An 18,307-nucleotide genomic window follows, 5' to 3' on the forward strand; every position below is an offset into this window, starting at 1 on the left:
GATAAATGAATGTATGATGAAGGAGGCAAAAATACACAGTGGAGAAAATACAGTCTCTTTAATAAGAAGTCAAACAATTTCTTGTGATTTAATGTCCTTGTCCCTATATGGTATTTGTGGAGAAATTTCAAGAATTATTTCTTTATACTATAATTATTTACTAACATTTTAGAATTTATTTTCTCTTTATCTGGTTAAGTATGCCTTAAAATTTTCCATTTTAAAATTTTATATTTTCTTGATATAAATATATAGATATAGATAGGTGGCTAGGCAGAGCTAAATAAAATAAAAATTAATATTATTATTAACAGGAAATATTATGACTGTAGAATGACTATCAAAATTTTACTTTTGGTCATCTGATATAGTCAAATATATCACAGTATTTTACAGAACAAAGTAAGGTTCATTTTTATAGAATGTATTATTAGAAATGGGATAAGACTGTAAGGATAAACATTAGAATTTTGATGCATGATATAAATCATATTTGGAGTGAAACAATAAACTCTGACTAAAAATAAGTTAATTATTTATTTAAAAAATTTAAAAATAAGCATAGAATATCCCACTGTACAGCATAGGGACCTATATCCAATCTCTTTGGATAGAACATGATTAAAGATAGTATGAGAAAAAGAATGTATATATGTATGACTGAGTCACTATGATGTATAGCAGAAAATGACATAACACTATAAATTAGCTATATGCTAATGAAATAAAATTAAAAGGAAATCAATATGTGCTGATTTTAGCAGTAGTTTCTTAGTAGTACTTTTGAAAACATTTTGTATGGAAAGCTGCTATTTGATCAAAGTGTTCAGTTAGTTAAGTTTGAGTCAATCTGATGATGAGAAATCATTTTTCTTTTTAAAATTATAGTAGTTTTACAATGTTGTTTGCTTCAGGTGTATGGTGAATTTATTTAGTTATACATATCTATTCTTTCTCAGATTCTTTTGTATTATAGGTTATTACCAGATATTTAATATAATTCCTTGTGCTACAGTGTAGGTCCTTATCGTTTATTTATTTTATATATAGTAATATGTACATGTTAACCCCAAACTCCTAATTTATCCCATCCTCTCCTTTTTCCTTTGGTAACCATAAGTTTTCCTATGCCTATGTGTCTTTTCGTTTTGTAAATAAGTTCATTTTCATCACTTTTAATATTCTATATGTGAGTGATATCACGTGTTTACCTTTGCTGTCTGAAAGATTCTGTACAGGAAAGGAAATCACAAACAAAATGGAAAGACAACCTACTAAATGGAAAAAAAAAATTGTAAGCAATGTGAACAATAATGAATTAATCACCAAAATTTACAAATAGCACATACAAATTAAACATCAAAAAACAAAAACAAAAATCTAATCATAAAGTAAGCAGATGACTTAAATATACATTTCTCCAAATAATACATTTGAGTAGCCAACAGGCACTTGAAAACATGCTAAACGCTGCTAATTATTAGAGAAATGTGAATCAAAACTTCAATGAGATAACACCTCACACCAATCAGAATGGCCAACCTTAACAAGTCTACAAATAACAAATACTGGGAAAGGAATAGAGAAAAAGTAACACTTCTATACTGTTGGTGAACATATAAATTGGTGCAGCTCATATGGAGAATAGTATGCAGGTTGCATAAAAATATTTACCATATTATCTAGCAGTCCCATTCCTGGTCATAAATCTAGAGAAAATCATAATTTAAAAATATATATGCACTCCAATATTCATAGCAACTCAATTTACAGTAGCCAAGACATGGAAGAAACCTAATTGTTCATCAACAGATGAATGGATAAAGAAGATGTAGTATATAAAGGCAATGAAATATTACTCAAGCATAAAAAGAATGAAATAATGCCACTTGCAGCAATATGGATAGACCTAGATATTATCATATTAAGTGAAGTAATGCAAACAGAGAAATCTACTCTTAAATTTGAACCATGCATATAAGCTGTTAACAATTAACCTATTTGTTAATTTGACTTTTGAAGTACTGGTTGAATTACTTTTATGGTAGCAAGGAAAAAAGACGCATGTGGAAAGGGAGGGCTTTTAGCCACATGAAAGCATAGAGAACTTAAATGATCCATGGTTTTTGAATAAAACTTCAAAATCATGGACAAAAGTATAGAATTATCATTTTATCCATCAATCCCACTCCTGGGCATCTATCCAGAGGAAACCATGACTTGAAAAGATACACGCACTCCAATGTTTATTGTAGCACCATATGCAATAGCTAAGACATGGAAACAACCTAAATACCCATCGACAGAGGAGTGGATAAAGAAGATGTAGTACATATACACAATGGAATATTATTCAGTCATTAAAATTAATGAAATGATGGCATTTTTAGCAACATGGATGGACCTAGAAATTAACATGCTTAGTGAAGTCAGTCAGACAATGAGACACAAACATCAAATGCTATCATTGACGTGGAATCTAACAAAAGGACACAGTGAACTTCATTGCAGAACAGATACTGACTCACAGACTTTGATAAACTTATGGTTTCCAAATTAGATAGGTTGGGGGGGTGGGGGATATGCTGGGGGTTTAGGATGGAAATGCTATAAAATACCACCTCACACCAGTCAGAATGGCCATCATTAATAAGTCCTCAAATAACAAATGCTGGAGGGGGTGTGGGGAAAAGGGAATCCTCCTTCACTGTTGGTGGGAATTTCAGCTGATTCCCCTATGGAGAATAGTATGTATGAACCTTAGACATCTATACATAGAACTACCATATGATCTAGCAATCCCACTTTTGGGCATATATCTGGACAAAACTTTCCTTAAAAATAAAAACAAAAACACATGAACCCGCATGTTCATTGCAGCTCTATTCACAATAGCCAGGTCACAGAAACAACCCAAATGTCCATCAAGAATGATTGGATTAGAAAGATTTGGTATATATACACAATGGAATACTACTCAGCCATAAAAAAGAATGAAATAATGTCATTTGCAGCAACATGGATGGAACTAGAGACTGTCATCCTGAGTGAAGTAAGTCAGAAAGAGAAAGACAAATCCTATATGATACCACTGATATCTGGAATCTAATATACATCACAAATGAACCTTTCCACAGAAAAGAAAATCTTGGACTTGGAGAACAGATTTTTGGTTGCCAAGGGGGGGAGGGAGTGGGATGGATTTGAAGATTGGGGTTAATGGATGCAAATTATTGCCTTTGGAATGGATTAGCAATGAGATCCTGCTGTGTAGCCCTGGGATCTATGTCTAGTCACTTATGATGGAGCATGATAATGTGAGAAAATAGGATATGTACATGTATGTGTAACTGGGTCACCATACTGTACTGTAGAAAAAAAATTGTATTGGGGAAATAATAAAAAAAATAATAAATTAAAAAAAACTTCATTGTGATTATTATGGTAAAACTATAAATGTAATTGAGTAATAAAATGCTATGTAAAAAATCACCATCAAAAAAAAACATGGACAGGAGTTCCCGTCATGGCTCAGTGGTTAACGAATCTGACTAGGAACCATGAGGTTGTGGGTTCGATCCCTGGCCTTGCTCAATGGGTTAAGGATCTGGCGTTGCCATGGGCTGTGGTGTAGGTCGCAGATGTGGCTCAGATCTGGTGTTGCTGTGGCTCTGGTGTAGTCCAGCAGCTACAGCTCTGGTTAGACCCTTAGCCTGGGAACCTCCATATGCTGTGGGAGCAGCCCTAGAAAAGGCAAAAAGACAAAAAAAAATCATGGACAAAAGAGATGAGTTGTTTCAGTAGGTCTACTTCTCTCTTTATTTATGTTTTTTTTTTTTTTTTTTTTTTTTTACTATTGACACCTATTATCTAGAACAGTAATGGAGGGTTTGACAATACTTTTTTTTTTTTTACAATGACTACCTAAATTGAACTTTGTCTTATTGATTAAAATCAAAATGGATTAGCAAATGTACTTAGTTTCAGCACTCTACATAAGGACGTTAATATAGTATGATATTAATCAATCTTTTCTAATAAACAGCAATGATACAAATTTCTTAATCATGTTTGGACTTGACATGAGACGCTTTCACACAGAAATATCATGTATATCGTTCAGAAAAATGATGTTCCTTCTTTTTGTTAAGACAGACACGTTTTAAATTATTCTAAATGGACTCAAATGTGAAATCCTCAAGAGAAAGGAAGAGAAAAAGAATAACAAATGATGAAATTCAATTTTGAAAACACAAAATAAGAAAATGGGGGATTTTTTTTTCATGTTATAATTACCCAGAAATTTTGTAGCATTGCGTAATGTTATTCTTTTGGCAGTGGCAACCAGTAATCTGTCCTGTCATTATAAATGAGTTTGAATTTTGCATAAATGTATCAATGTTATGATATGTATTTTTGATCTAGTTTCTTTCACTATGCATAATTCCTTTGAGATTTATCCATATGGTTGCATGTACCTATAGTTCAATTATTCCATTTTATTTCTGGGTATTTCATAATTTATATACAATTTATTTCACAATTTATTTACACATTTCCTTGGTCCATCTTTTAAATTTTAATTATTCTAACAGGCATATAGTTGTATCATGTTGTAGATTTAGTTTGGTTAATCAATATATTTTCATATTATAATTTTACACTTATTTGTCTTATTTGATGAAGTATCTGAAGAAAGTTTTGATGATTTTTATTTTATTTATTTATTTATTTGGGTTTTTTTTTTTGCCTTTTCTAGGGCCACTCCCACAGCATATGGAGGTTCCCAGGCTAGGGGTCTAATCGGAGCTGTAGCTGCCTGTCTATGCCAGAGCCACAGCAATGCCAGGTCCGAGCTATATCTGTGACCTACACCGTAGCTCACTGCAATGCCAGATCCTTAACCCACTGAGCAAGGCCAGGGATCGAACCCACAACCTCATGGTTCCTAGTCAGATTCATTAACCACTGAGCCATGATGGGAACTTCCAACAATTTTTAACTGAGTATCCTTGTTGAGATTTGAAATAACAATGAAAGTGTTTATAAAACATTCTTTTTTATAAACATATTATACCATTCTTGTTTATAAACATATTCTTGTTATGTTCTTTTGACACACATACATTCCTAATTTTGATAAAGCCTAATTTATCTGTTCTTTCTTTTATTGTTTATATTCAGGTGTTATATGCAAAAATCCATTGCAAAATTTAAGGTCATCAAGCTTTGTCCTGTTTTCTTCTAAGAGTTTTACCATTTTAGTTATTGCATTTAGAGTGTTGACACTTTATATGTTAATTTTTGTATCTACTATAAACTTGTATTCCAACTTGATTCTATTGCTTATGAATACCCATTTGTCTGAACATGTTTCCTTAAGGGTAATATTTCTAAACTATTTTCAAAAATAATTGGCCATAGGTATATATGTTTGTTTATGGACACTGGATTTTATTCCATTAGTCTATATGTCTTAAAATTGGTATATACACAACCTAGAACAGCACTTTTTTTGGCCACACCTGCAGCACATAGAAGTTCCCAGGTCAGGGATCCAACCCACACCACAGCAGTGACAACACCAGATGCTTAACACTGAGCCACCAAGGAATTCCTGGAACCACACTATTTTGATCAGTACTGCTTTTAGAAAGTTTTGTGTGTGGATTGTAAGTCTTCCAACTTTGTTCTCCTTTTTCAAGACTGTAATGGCTATTCAGGTTCCCTTGTTATCAACATGTACTTTAAGATTGGCTTTTTCATTTCTGCAAAAGTACTGTGGAAGTTTTGATATGCATTACATTGTATCTGTAGATTACTTTCTACAGCACTGCCATTTTAACAAGTTTAAGTGTTCCAATCAATGAACATGGGATGACATTCCACTTATTTAGTCTTCATTAACTTATTTCAGCACTGTTTTGTAGGTTTCAGTGTACACACATTACACTTCCTTGGTTAAAGTTATTCCCACAGCATTTATGTCTTGATGCTATTGCCATTGGGTGTTCCTATTTAAATTCATTTTTTGGATTACTCATTAGCAGCATATAAAAATGAAGTTGGTTTATGTGTATTGATCTTCTATCCTACACTTTTGTAGTATTTGTTTATTAGCATCAGTAGGTTGATTCCTTGAGTTTTTCTATAAAATATCATTTCACCTTCAATAGAAATAATAATTTTATAGTTTCCTTTCCAAATTAGATGCTTATTTATTTTTCTTGGCTATTAATCTGGCTAGAAGCTTTAGTAAAATGTTGAATAGAAGTGGGTAATGTGGGAAACCCTTGCTTCTTCCTGATCTTAGAGGAAAAATTTGCAGACTGTCTACAATGCGAGTGATGTTTGTTGTGGGTTGCCCATGAACACCTACTTTCCCGAGTCTGTTGAGTGGTTTTATCATGAAAATGTGCTGGAATTTGGCAAATGGTTTTACTGCACCATTTGAAAGGATAATATACTTTTTATTCTATGAAGAGGTGTATCACACTGACGTTCCTATGCTGAACTATCTTACATCTCTGGAATAAATAACACTTTGTTACAGTTATGTAATGGTTTTAATTTTCTTTTGAATTCATTTTGCTAGTATTTTGTGGAGGAGATTGACAACCAAATTCATAGGAAATATTGTTCTGTTGTTTCTTTCTGTGTGATGTCTTTTTATGCCTTTTGTATCAGTGCAATGCTGGCATCATAAAATGAGTTTATTTTGTTCCCTTTCAATTTTTTGGAAGAGTTTGAGGAGGATTGGTATTATTTTCCTTAAGGCAAATTCTGAATTTCTGTATCACAATTTATGTACATTTTAATTTTTGATATACAATAGCATATTTATAACCAGAAATGTTTCATAAAGCTGCTTTTCCACATGTTAAATGGTTGTATCCAGTTAATTGCACTTATCAAATTATGTAATCTAATTACACAGAAGGTAAACCTTCTTTCTTATTTTGAGATGAAAAGTTTTTAATTCCACTGACAAAAACAAGTTGAATAAAACTAAATAACTGTTTCAGAAAGTGTCTTATTATGATGTGAAAAGCCTTTTGGATTTCCCTTGTGATGCAATGGGTTAATGGGACTAAACCCCAGTTAATGGGATCTAGTTTTGTTACTGCAGCAGCTCAGGTTGCTGCTGTGACATGAGTTTGATCACTGGCCTGGGAACTTCCACATGCCACTAGTGTGGCCAAAAAAAAAATTTCCTCCATTGGAAGCATAATTGGGTAAATATCTCAGGAAAGTTGTCATTAATACAGGCTTTGTAGTTGAATATACTTGGATTCAAAACCTGGCTCTACCATTTAATAACTGTAAGTTTGGGAAAGTCAAAATTTCTTCAACTACAATGCCCTTAACCATTCTTGTTTATAAATATTGTAATATGTTTATCAAACATTTTACATAGTGTGTCAGGGAGTACTAAATTATAAAATGTTTGTGAAATTATTAGAAGCATATATTGAAAATATGAAGCTCTCAATGCATAGATGTTGTTGTTGCATTCAGCATTCCAAAAGCATATCAGTATCAGTTCCTCTACTCTGCATCTAAAAAAAATGATATTTGTTCAGTGAAATATTGGTGGTTAAGATGTGCAGTTACAATTTACTGAAAATGATGCATAAGGCTCCAACATTATTTAGGAACTTTTATTTTCTGTGATTGAGATACTTGTCATTACCAGCCAAATAGCTAATTGTTGGATTATTTGACACATGTGGAAAACATCACATGGACAACTCTTTACATGGTAAATTTAGATGTTTGTAAATACATAGCTTAATTTTTTAATATCTGCAATATTTTCAGACTATAAATGAATAAATATGCAACAAATATTTTCTTGTCTTATCAATGCCACTTTCAACATGTAAATGCCAAGTAAAAATACTTACTTAAATGTTTGAGTTAATGCTTTGAGAACCATTTCTAGAGCCCCATATAAAATAATTCTCTTCAAATTTAATAATAAATGTCCTGATATTATCTAAGAGTAATTTATAGACTATTCTTTCATTTTGCATGAACCAATATATAGTAGGCTATTATAAAATGAGACAGTTTACAATTTCATGATGTATTTAAGTGCCATCAGATTAAAAATACATTGGATATTATGCCAAATGTACTTGTGGGTTGTTGATGTTATATTTTAACATCAGTTAGGCAAAGTTTTATTTAAGACTGTCTACATGTGCCAAAACATTCTAGTAATTAAATTGGTACAAAAACTCATAGACATTTATTGTCCCTGAGAAGGCTACTTTTCACTTAGGAATGCAAGACATATAAAAATGGAAAAATTAAAACAGTATAAATTGAATTCTGGTTACTTACTGTGTGTTGTTGTAAGAAATCTATGTTAAAAGGAACTTATAAAAGGGATAAGTATATTTCATATTAAGTAAATGCAGGAAAGGTTTTTGTGGAGAGAATGGGAATTCAACTGAACCTAAATATTAATATATTTTAAATGTTGGAGGTTGGATAAAGGTGAGTAAAGGCATGGAAGTGGTCACTATCAGGAAATGCATGAGAAACTTTAACTGAATAAATAAGATTATCTTTCTTCAGAGGTAAGTTTGAAATATAGTTATATAGAAATAATGGAATAAGAAAAAGAGGGTCTTTAAAAAATGAATTTTATTTTGTGTATAACAGAAACTCTCTAAAGATGCTTGAGGAGAAAAATGACTTAAGGAGGGTGCTAAGGTCTGAGTATGTTTGTCCCCTCAAAATTCATATGTTGAAGCCTATTCCACAATATGATGGTGTTTGGAGGTAAGGCCTTTGGAAGTCAGTGAAATCATGACAGGAGAGTTTTCAGGAATAAAGATTAGTTCCCTTATAACAGAAGTTGTAGGCAGATCCCTTGCCCTTTTACTATAAGAGGAAACAGTGAAAACCAGGAAGTGGGCTTTCATTAGGCACTATCTGCCAGGAATTTCACATTGGACTTCTCAGACTAAAAAACTGTGAAAAATAAATTTTCATTGTTTATAAACTAGCCAGTCTATAGTATTTTTGTTAGAAGTCTGAACAGACTGACAGGGAGTTTTGTTTTTAGGAAAATTTCACATTGTGGCTCAGTGGAAATGAATCTGACTAGTATCCATGAGGATGCAGGCTCGATCCCTGGTCTCACTCAGTGGGTTAAGGATCTGGCATTCTTGTGAGCTGTGGTGTAGATCACAAACTAGGCTTGGATCCTGCATTTCTGTGGCTGTGGCATAGGCCAGCAGCTACAGCTCTGATTTCACCCCTAGCTAGGGAACATCCATATGCCACTAGTGTAGCCCTAAAAAAAAAAAGTATAATTATTCCAGCAATTAAGATTAGAGTTCAGGAAGCCATGTATTATATCAGATTCAATATTGTAATAATTTAAATTCCTACAACTCCTTGAATATTAATAATCTAAAACTTTGGAGCACATGGTAACTGTAATTGAAGTTTTATAATTCAAATATCTGGAGAAGATGGTGAGTGAAATTATTTACTTGTTATTTGACTCTTTCTCTAGATTACTGCACTATGTTTTAGTCCATAGATTTATATTCAAAGTCTCTTTTAAAAACAAGGGCTGAAAGTCATATATTTTCATTTTAATAGAATCTGAAAGGACCATCTTTTCTATCCTTATAGAAAGATGTCAGTTATGGAGACACAATAATGTATTTTAATAGCATAGAAGATCAATAAGAATATTTTACTTATTGCGACCAACTGAAAAAAATTCAATCCAAGCTGTGGAAGGAAAATAGGTCCCTAAAACATTACTGTATACAGGAGGTCTGAAATCATTGGAACTTTATAATATGCAATAAAACTATGCAGGGTTATGTAGGCAAATACTACTATGTAAGGAAGATGTTGGTCTTCTTACCACCCACTGGAAATGAAAAGCCAGTTTAGCCTATTCCACAATATGAAGATAACTTCTTGTGAAATTACCACCTTGTACAGAGGAAAAAAATAGTAAAGAAATAATCATGAGGTGAGGCAGGTCCTGCAGCATGTTGGTTACTGTTGTTTTTTTATGTACCATATAAACTGAGTTTGAAAAAAATAATTTTAGGAGCATTGAGGGAAAAATAAACTATAGCTTCAGTGCTGTCTAAACAGAATAAAATAATCAAGTGTTTGACAAGGGAAATTATGCACCAGTAACATTGCCAGAAGTACATTCTAAGGGCAAAGTTGGGGAAAATGGCATGTAGTAGAAACTAGATTTGCTAATTCCTAGAAAGTTGGTTCAGAATTCAGTGAATTCTCCCTTTCCTTTCTAAATTTCCAGTAAGAAATCTGGCTCCTGAGGACAAGAGAACTAAATCACAATCTGTGCCACCCTATGGCTGAGTTCCAAATGTCTTAGGCACATGGCAGTAGGAATTGGAGCAATAAGGATTTTCTCTCTTGAGAAACTGGGCACCATTCCCAGGAGAGTTTGGTACACTGGTGTGGAAATAATCATAGGCAGACAAAGCAGCCACATACTCCAATGAAAATCAGGAAAAAGAATTAGGTCAAATTGAAAGTCTTTGCCAAGATTTTGTTTTAAAAAATGAATCTTAAAAATGCTTTCTCTAAAAGATTTAGCAGGAGATTGGGGAAATGGGTGGATGAGCTCCAGTTTTTGATGTAGAAAAACATTATAGAATACCTGGAAATAATTACAAGTCCTTTTTTGTTTCATCGGAGTAGACTAGGAAGATTGTTTCAGCCTTTTTCCACATTTTGTTAATTACCTTGTAAATGTATGCTATTGCATGTTCAGAGGATATAGAAATGATTCATTTACTGACTTGTTCAAAATTTGTTTAGTGGTTCTGCATGTCAGTCAGCAATTAATAAAAAATTAAGAGCCTGGTCTGAACATTGAACTGTGCCAAAGGATGAGATTTACCAAGTGGTATATACCATGGTCTTTGCATTAAAAAATCAATCATGTAATTAAAGACATAAGGAAAATGTATTTGCACAGAAAATCTACTTATTCTATGTGCCAGAAAGGAATACAGACAATAAAGGCCATAGACTTTCCAAATGGAAATAAATAATCAGAGATGCTTCAAAAAGAGATGAGATCAGTGCAAGAGCATAAATGATATGTAAGAAGAAAGGCTAAATCATATTTAAAAAGACCCATATGAAAAAAGACAGAGAAAGGGATTGAGTGTGGTGTTAGAACACAGAAAGGAAATAATTTATGGAGTTCTAAAGTTTGGAAATTAATCTGGGAGACAATTATGTTAATAAAATGTTATTATATAAAGGACATTATAGACTAGAGGATGAAATGGAGCATGAAGGGTAAATGGGGAGCTGGAGACAGACTGATAATAGCTTGTAACAGTGTTCTTTGTGGTTTTGGTTTTATGTTTTGTTTTGGTGTCAGGTTGATGCTGGCCTTCTAGAATAAATTGAGAAACATTTCTTGCTCTTCTACCTTTTTCATAATAGTTTGAGAAGAATAGGAATTCACCAGTTAAGTTATCTGGTCCTGGACTTTTGTTTCATGGGAGTTTTTAAACTTCAGATTCAATTTACATTATTCTTAATTTTTCTGCTCATATTTTGTATTTCCTTCTGATTCAGTCTTAGGAGATGTTACGGTTTTGGAATTTACTCAATTATTCTAGGTTGTTGATTTTTAAGTGTATAATTGTACATAGTATTCTGATTTCTTGTTTCTCTGTGGTATTGGTTGTAACCTCTTTCATTTCAGATTTTATTATTTGGACCCTCTTTCTTCTCTTCTTGATAAGCCTCTAAAACTTCCTTAAATTTATCTTTTGAAAAAAAAAAGCTCTTAGTTTCATTGATTTTTTTAAAATCTTTTTCATTAATGTCTGCTCTAATATTTATCAATTACTTATTTCTACTAACTTAAGTTTTATTTGTTCTTCATTTTTTAGTTCCTTTAGGTGTACAGTTGGACTGTTTATTTAAAATTTTTCTTTGTTGTTTTAGTCTTATATTGCTAAACATTTCCCTCTTAGAACTGACTTTGCCTCATTCAATGGATTTTGATCTTAATATTTGTTTTTAATGGTCTCTGAGTATTTTTTGTCTTTTATCAGTGACCTATTTTTTTATTCAGCAGCATATTGTATATTATTCCAAGTGTTTGTGATCTTTTGTAGTTTTTATTCTTATAGTTGATTTCTAGTCTCATATTATTGTGTTCAAAAAGGATGCCTGATATGACTTCAACCTTCTTATTTATTGAGACTTTGTTTGTGGTCTCTCATGTGATCTATCCTGGAGAATGTTCCATGTGCAATTAAAAAGAATATGTATTCTTCTGCTTTTGGAGAAATGTTATTCTATATAAGTGTATTTAGTCTGTCTGAAACTTTTAAGGTCAGTGTTTGCTTACTTATTTTCTGTCTGAATGATCAGTCCATTGATGTAAGTAAAGTGTTAAAGTCCCTTACAACAATTATGTTCCTGTTAATTTCTAAGATAATATTTTCTTTATGTGTTCAAGTACTCTTATAGCAGGTCCAGGTATATTTAAAATTGTATCTTTTTGTTCAATCAACATCTTTATAAATATGTAATGTTCTTTGTTTCTTGTTATAGTATCTAGTATGAAGTATTTTTTTTCCTTTTCTTTGCGTGGAAAAATTTTTTCATCCCCACACTTTTAATCTCTGTGTGCTTTACATCTGAAGTAAGTCTCTTGCAGGGCACATACATATAGATCTAGCTTTAGTATTGATTAAGCCACGCTATTTCTTTTTATTGGAGCATTTAGTACATTTTTATTTGTAAAAAGTTTTCATAGGCATACACTTTACTGCCAATTGGTTAATTGCTTAGGGCATATTTTTGTAGCTGTTTTTGTTCTTTTTAAATTTTTTTAAATTCTATTTCACCAATACATTATTTTATTTATACTGTACAGCATGATGACCCAGTTACACATACATGTATACATTTGTTTTTCTCACATTATCATGCTCCATCGTAAGTGACTAGACATAGTTCCCAATACTACACAGCAGGATCTCATACCTAAACCATTACAAAGGCAATAGTTTGCATCTATTAACACCAAGCACCCCGTCCATCCCAATCCCTCCCCCTTCACTTTGGCAACCACAAGTCTATTCTCCAAGTCCATGATTTTCTTTTCTGTGGAGAGGTTCCATTGTGCCATATATTAGAGTCCAGATATGTGATATCATATGGTATTTGTCTTTGTCTTTCTGACATACTTCACTCAGGATGAGAGTCTCTACTTCCATCCATGTTGCTGCAAATGGCATTATTTTCTTCTTTTTTATGGCTGAGTAGTATTCCATTGTGTGTGTGTGTGTATATATATATATATATATATATATACTACATCTTCCTAATCCAGTCATCAATTGATGGACATTTGGGTTGTTTCCATATCTTGGCTATTGTGAAAAGTGCTGCAATGAACATGCAGGTACATGTGTCTTTTTCAAGGAAAGTTTTGACTGGATATATGCCTATGAGTGGAATGGCTGTATCATATGGTAGTTCTATAATTACTTCTCTGAGCTACTGCCACACTGTTCCCCATAGTGGTTGTACCAGTTTACATTCCCACCAAGAGTTCGGGAGGGTTCTCTTTTCTCCACTCCCTCTCCAGCATTTGTTATTTGTGGACTTATTAATGGCCATTCTGACTAGTGTGAGGTGGTATCTTACGGTAGTTTTGATTTTCATTTTTCTAATAATCAGGGATGTTGAGCATTTTTTTCATGTGCTTGTTGGCCATCTGTATATCTTCCTTGGAGAAATGTATATGCAGGTTTTGCACCCATTTTTCCATTGGGTTGTTGGCTTTTTTGCTTTTAAGTTGCTTGTGTATTTTACAGATTAAGCCCTTGTCAGTTGCATCATTTGAAACTATATTCTCCCATTCCGTATGTTGTCATTTTGTTTTCTTTTTGGTCACCTTTGCTATGCAAAATCTTGTCAGTTTGATTAGGTCCCATTTGTTTAATTTTGCTTTTATTTCTGTTGCCTTGGGAGACTGACCTGAGAAAACATTTATAAGGGTGATGTCAGAGAATGTTTTGCCAATATTCTCTTCCAGGAGTGTGATGGTGTCTTGTCTTGTATTTAAGTATTTAAGCCATTTTAAGTTTATTTTTGTGCCTGGTGTGAGGGTGTGTTCTAGTTTCATCGATTTGCATGCAGATGTCCTGATTTCCCAGCAATACTTGCTGAAGACTCTTTCTCCCATTTTATGTTTTGGCCTCTATTGTCAAAGATTAATTGACCATAGGTGTCAGTGTTTATTTCTGCATTCTCTATTCTGTTCCATTGGTCTATATGTTGGTTTTGGTACCAGTACCACATTGTCTTGATGATGGTGGCTTTGTAGTATTGCCTAAAGTCTGGGAGAGTTCTGCCTCCTGCTTGTTTTTTGTTCTTCAGAATTGCTTTGGCAATTCTGGGTCTTTGGTGGTTCCATATGAATTTTTGGATTGTTTGTTCTAGTTCTGTGAAAAATGTCATGGGTAATTTGCTAGGGATTGCATTGAATCTATACATTGCTTTGGGTACTATGGCCATTTTTACAATATTAATCTTTCCAACCCAGGAGCACAAGATATCTTTCCATTTCTTTACATCTTCTTTAATTTCCTTGATTAATGTTTTATAGTTCTCAGCATATAAGTCTTTTACCTCCTTGGTCATGTGTATCCCCAAGTATTTGATTTTTTGTGGTGCAATTTTAAAAGGTATTGAATTTTTGTATTCATTTTAATATTACATTTTTTGTAAACAGAAAAGTGACTGATTTTGGAATATTAATCTTCAATCCTGCTACTTTGCTGAATTTGTTGTTCAGTCAAGTGAACAACAAGTGGCTGAGTAGTATTCCATTGTGTGTGTATATATATACCACATCTTCCTAATCCTAATCCAAGTAATTTTTGAGTTGAGTCCTTAGGGTTTTCTACATATAGTGTCATGCCATTTGCATACAGTGACAGTTGTACCATTTCTCTTCCTGTTTGGATGCCTTTTATTTCTTTTATTTGACTGCTTCCAGTCCTATGTTGAATAAAGGTGGTGAGAGTGGACATCTTGTCTTGTTCTAGATTTTAGTTGTAAGGCTTTCAGCTTTTCTCCAGTGAGTATTATATTTCTGTCAGTTTGTTATAAATGGCTTTGATCATGTTAAGGAATGTTCCCTCTATACCCAATTTGGTGAGAGTTTTTATCATGAATGGATTTTGGACTTTGTCAAATGCTTTTTCTGCATCTATTGAGATGATCATGTGATTTTTGACTTTTCTTTTGTTCATGTGGTGTATGAGGTTGATTGATTTGTGTATGTTTAACCATCTTGTGAACTTGGGATAAATCCCACCTGGTCATGGTTTATGATCTTTTTTATATGTTGTTGGATTCGGATTGCTAAAATTTTGTTGAGAATTTTGGTGTCTATATTCATCAAAGATATTGGATGATAGTTTTCTTTTTTGGTGGTATCTTTTTCTGGCTTTGGCATTAGGGTGACGTTGGCATTGTGGAATGTCTTTAGGAGTGTTTCTTCTTCTTCACCCTTTTGAAAAAGTTTAAGGAGGATGAGCATCAGTTCTTCTTTGTATGCTTTGTAGAATTTGCCTGTGAAGCCATCTGGACCTGGACTTTTATTTGTAGGGATTGTTTTTATGACATATTCAATTTCATTTCTAGTGATTGGTCTTTTCAGTTGATCTATTTCTTCTTGATTCAGTTTTGCCAGGCTGTAAGTCTCTTGAAAGTTGTCCATTTCTTCCAGCTTGTCAAATATGTTAGCATAGAAATGTTCATCATATTCTCTCATTTTTTCTTATTTCTGGACTATCCATTATGATTTCTCCTTTTTCATTTCTTATTTTGTTCATTTGGGTTTTTTCTCTCCTCTTAGTGAGTCTGGCCAGAGGATGGTCAATTTTGTTTACCTTTTCAAAGAACCAGCTCTTGGTTTTACTAATTTTTTCTATTCTTTTTTGAATCTCTATTTTATTGATTTCTTCTTTGATCTTTATGATTTCCTTCTGCTGACTTTAGGTTTTGTTTGTTCTTCTTTTTTTAGTTCATTTAGGTGATGGGTTAAGTTGTCAATTTGAGATTTTTCTTCTCCTTTGAGGAAGGCCTGTATTGCTATGAATTTCCCTCTGGGCACTGCTTTAGTGGCATCCCATAGATTTTGAGTGGTTGTGTCTTCATTGATTTCCTCATTGACCCATTGGTTTTTTAATAGCATGTTGTTTGTTCTCCATGTAGTTAGGTTTTTCTCATTTCTTTTCCTGTGGTTGATTTCTAGTTTCATGCCATTGTACTCAGGGAAGATACTTGAAATAATTTCTATACTCTTAAGTTTGTTGAGGCTAGCTTTGCGCCCCAGTACATGATCAATTTTTGATAATGTTCCATGTGCAATTGAGAAGAATGTATATTCTGGTTTTCTTGAAGTAATGTCCTGAAAATATCAATTAAGTCTATATTTTGTATTGTCTTTTAGGATCTCTGTTGCCTTATTGATTTTCTGTCTAGGATACCTGTCTTTTTTTCTCTCCATTTGTGATTTATGACTCCATTTTTATATTTGGAATTCTTCCACATTTGTGTATGTGTGTGTGCACTGCAGATTTTTTTCTTTGTGGTTAATATGAGGTTCATATATAGCATCCTAAATGTATACTTAAAGTTGATGATGTCAATTTTTAATTTATTATAAGAACTCTCAATTTTTACTCCTCCTTACAACATGTTTAATATTTTCGATACCATATTTTACACCTTTTTTGGTAGTTCTTAACTAATAATGGTGGATAGTTGATTTCACTATCTTTGTTTTTTAATCTTCTTACTTGACTTATAGTAGTCAGTCTACCACTTTGATTATTAATTTTTTTTACCAATAAGATCATTTATTTTATTTTGTAATTTATTTAGTTAAAGTATACTTTACATACAATATTATATAAATTACAGGTATGTTTAATAGTGCTTCAATATTTTTGCAGGTTATTCTTCATTTAAAATTATTATAATATAATGGCTATTTTTGCTGTACTATAAAGAAAAATATATATTTTGCTTATATTTTATACATATTATTTTGCATCTGTTAATCCCATATAACTAATTTCTTCTTCCTGCTACTCCTTCCTCTTTGTTAACCATATTTTTGATGTATATAGTCTTTTCCTTTTTGCATACACATTAATTTTTTTTATATTTTCAATTCCACATATAATTGATATCATTCATTCTTTGGCTTACATCACTAAGCATAATCTTCTCTAGGTCCATCCACATTGCTGCAAATGGTAGAAGTTCATTATGGCTGAGAAAAAAATTACATATATCTTATATATACAGATATTTTATATATATATAAATATATATATATATATAAACATGTATATATATATATATAAACATGTATATATATATATATATGTATATATATATAAATATATAAACATTCCCTGTTAATCCAATCACCTGTTGATGAACACTTGGTTTTCTTTAAATTCTTGATTATGGTAAACAGTGCACCCTGAGTTTTTCTTTGCTATTGCTCTCTCACACCATCTTACATCAAAGCAAAACTTATTTGAACCTAAAAGAACTTGAAGGTATCTATCTACCTTCTGTAAAACAAAACTGCAGTTCTGTTTGAGCTGGTCCTGAGAATTCACAAGATTATATTGGAATAAGGTATAATAGAGAATGCATTCAGAATACTGAAAATTGTCCTGACATTTGGAAGTCAGAAAGAAGAGGATTCATCAATGAGAGGAAAGAAAAGGTGACCAATTAAACTTACAGATGACTAAATAATGATGATGGTGATAGTTAAGAGGTTAACTAAATAGTTTTATATTTACCAATTAAAATTTCTGTAACTGGGAGGAAGCCAGGATAGCAGAGTAGAGAGACACTGAGCTCCCCTCTTCTCACAACCACACAAAAATCACAATTATCTTTAAAAAAATCATTGATGAAAAAGCCTAGAACCTACCAGAAAAGATGTTCTACAACTAGTCATAAAGAACTAACCACAATTAGATGAAGTTTATCCTACAAGAGTGAGTAGTTCTGAGCCCCACTTCAGGCTCCTTAGTGCAGGGGTCCTGACCAAGAAAATGACTCCCCAGAGCATTTGGCTTTAAAGGCCATTGAGACTTCATGGTAAGTGTCCCACTAGACTAGAGAAAATAGAGACTTCACTCTTAAATGCCACACAAAAAATCTCACAGGGACTGGGAAAGAGGGCAAAAGTACTAATTTGATAGGAGCC

Source organism: Phacochoerus africanus, chromosome X, assembly GCF_016906955.1.
Source record: "Phacochoerus africanus isolate WHEZ1 chromosome X, ROS_Pafr_v1, whole genome shotgun sequence".
Taxonomy (NCBI): Eukaryota; Metazoa; Chordata; class Mammalia; order Artiodactyla; family Suidae; genus Phacochoerus; species Phacochoerus africanus.